Below are 3,182 nucleotides of genomic sequence, written 5' to 3'. Positions count from 1 at the left end.
TATATATATATATATATATATGCAACGGGCTTCTACACAGTTTCCGTCTACCAAATTTTCTGACAAGGTATTGTCGGCCCAGTGCTATAGTGAGACTGAACTAGAAACCGCGTGGTTGCAAAGCGATTATACATCATGTGTCTAAGTTAAGGATACATGCCCAGCAATTTTCTACGATGCGGTAATATCGTTTGTACCCCTTGGTCCTAACAATAAAAAAAATACATATATAAATAAAAAGAAATGATCCTTTTTACCTTTTCTCTTATGTGTAACTTTAGACTTTCAAATAACATTTGAAGTGAGAGAGAGAGAAAGAGGGGAGGGAGGGAAAGAGATCCTCCGCATAACTAAAACAATCTTGCTCAACCTTTGCATTGCGTTGAAAGAAACAGTATAAAGATGAAGGAAATAGAAGATAGAAAGAGGGAAAGAAAAGGAAAAAGAAGGAAGGAAAGAAGAAAGGAACGAACGAACGAAGAAAAGCTACATGTAAAAAAAAAAAGATAAACAGAGTAAAGAAAAAAAAGAGATACGTGTTGAAGCAATCGGTTGAGAATTGAAAATTTATTTTTACACTTTATATTCAGTTACAATAATGTGATTGTATAAATGTGGATTTGTAGCGTGCTGTAATTATGCTATGTATTATCTACGATTGTGTATGTAATATATATAGGAGTTCCACGCTTATTCCCTCCCTCTCTCCCTCACTCTGTGGGATGCTAGCTGGCTGCTTTGTCGGTTTATCAAACACTTGTTGACTACATTTCGTGCACATAATACACACACACACACATATATATATACATATATATATGAATAAAGTTAAGTTTCTTTAGAGTTTTTCGTCTCCTATTTTTTATATTTTTCTGTTCTCTTACTTTGAAAGTTGCTAGGAGGGGAAAGAGAGAGGGTGGCAGATGATAGGGACGGAAGAATAAAGAAAAAAAATTTGTTTTAAATTTGTTCCTTCATGTAATAGTTTTTGTTGTTGTTGTTGGTGGTGGTGGTGTCATCTTCCCCTCCAAGAAAAAAAAAAGGAAAACTTTAAAAATTATTTATGCAAGTTTGAGTAGAAATTTATAGGGGGCAAACTGGCAGAAGACAAATGTTAATAAACATTTGTTATTGCTACAAGTAAGCTTGGTTTTTTCTTTCTCTCTCTTAGCCGTATGGAATTTATTTCTATCGACAAAACGACGCAGTGATTAAAACTAACTCTACACACAGGCTTACACTGTCTATCAATATTTCACATTCGCAGTCTTTCTTTCTCTCTCTCTTTCACACACACACACACACATTGATATTCAGACTTTCTCTCCCTCTCGCACATGCTCTGTATTTCTCTTTCTCTCTCTCGAACACACATACTATCTCTTTCTCACTCCCATACTTTGCCACTTACTGATTTCTCTCTCTCTCTCTCTCTCTTTCACACACATAACACGAACTCACCACACTATACAGACTTTTACACACAACATAGAAACCAAAGGGAAGCATAATGCGGTCTGCGACGGAGTAAAAGCAACAAGAAGCAATGAGTTCTCCCTGTGTGTGTACTTAAAATGGCTGACTTGACGGAGAAATGTTAATTTTGAGAAACAGGTAGGCATCTTTATTTTTGCCGCTCTCTGTGTTGATGTCATATGTTGTTAATGGTCGGGTAGGTGTGTCTGTGTAATAATATGTGTATCTGTCTATGCGTGTGTGTGTGTGTGTGTGTGTTGAGTATGTGTTTTCCTCTGTGTTAATAGTGCATTTGATATATTATCAAAAACGTCATTGTTGATTGTTAGCAACGAATGAATGAGTGAATGAATGGAAGAATAAAAAAATAAAAAATAGAGGAAGGAAGTTGGTACATCCTAAATCTTGACGACCACAACAACGTAAACACACATAAACACGGTAACACTATCACCCGTTGCACTCTGACAGCTCAACACCCCACCCCCTCTGCTCAACACATTTTTTCCCCCTGAATATCGTGGATTTGAACTGCGGTTATTGAAAATCATGTTATGTCGAGCCAGTTCACACACGCACACATATATGCATATGTTTATATATATGTGTGTGTGTAAATATACATATAGACATACGTACACTGGCAGAATATGAGCTAAGTTTGCTATTCCGTATATTTTTAACAGGGAATTAAAATAAAACTATGTCAGCAAAGGGATAGACAGCTAATATAATGTACAGTCCTCAAATTACTGACATTAAAATAGTTGAAAAGCGTTTTGTTTATAATTATATATGTATTCCCAAAGCACCAATTAGTTATGTGAAAAGTGTATATTCATTCGCTGACGTGGTTTTTAATTTCCTCAGTCAAAATATACGATTAACCTATTATTTAAACGTTTCTTCTTTTTTTCTTCTTTTCATCATACATCGAACAACGTTGCTTTTGTTTATTAATTGTCGCCGTCATCACTGTCGTTGTTTGTCGTCTTTCGCGTTTATCCTTGTCATCTTTTTATTTTTATATTCTATGCATCTATTTTTTTTTCTACTACGTAACCACCTTCGTTTTTGTTTATATAAAGTCTACTCTGCTTACTTCCAACTTTACCACTTTATCAGACTCTTCATAAAACAACTTAATGGCCGAAGAAGACTAGCGTAATAGACACACACACACACACACACACATACACCCTTGCGGGTGCTGTGCACGCACCTACATTTTTATAATCGACTCCAGCTAATATATATACTTACATATATATACCAATTACATGTATTGTGTATACACAAACATAGACTCGAAGGCGCATGCACATATTACAGGCAAACATGGTTATTCTCATAGAGTACACAGAAACATTACGTACTATTCACTTACTAGGATGAATAGCAACAGCTGATAAACTGAACACTTAACCATGTGCTTGTTTATACATCTATAACACTCTCCCTCCTTCAAGTATATAGTTTTTATTTACATATATATATATATATCTACACACACCTACTCACACACGTGTGCATGTATTTCTTCCTGTGTATTTAAGTTTTTCCTCTACGTTTCTCTTTTCTTCGTTCTCTCTGTATACTAGTGTGTGCGAGTGCGAGTTTCTCTCTATGTATTTTCCCTTGTCCGAATATCGGTAACGTAAAACTCGGAGTAACGCTTGTGAAGTCTCCAGCATTTATATATATAT

The 3,182-nt window shown here is 35.4% G+C and overlaps 1 protein-coding gene across 3 annotated transcripts in view; it reads left to right on the top strand.

The window, feature by feature from the left end:
- Positions 1 to 1,159: 1,159 nt before the first annotated feature.
- LOC106870613 (uncharacterized) overlaps positions 1,160 to 3,182 on the top strand; it is a 205,660-nt gene continuing 203,637 nt past the window's right edge. For 2 of the 3 annotated variants that reach the window (XM_014916743.2, XM_052967811.1), the window contains exon 1: positions 1,162 to 1,614. The gene's annotated coding sequence lies outside the window, so the exon portion shown is untranslated. Of the gene's footprint in view, positions 1,615 to 3,182 lie in introns of all 3 variants that reach the window. The other variant, XM_052967812.1, reaches the window with a different exon arrangement.

This window comes from Octopus bimaculoides, chromosome 5, assembly GCF_001194135.2.
Source record: "Octopus bimaculoides isolate UCB-OBI-ISO-001 chromosome 5, ASM119413v2, whole genome shotgun sequence".
In the NCBI taxonomy this organism is placed as follows: Eukaryota; Metazoa; Mollusca; class Cephalopoda; order Octopoda; family Octopodidae; genus Octopus; species Octopus bimaculoides.
Note: the sequence above shows the minus strand (reverse complement) of the source record. Positions and strands in the feature narration are given on the sequence as shown.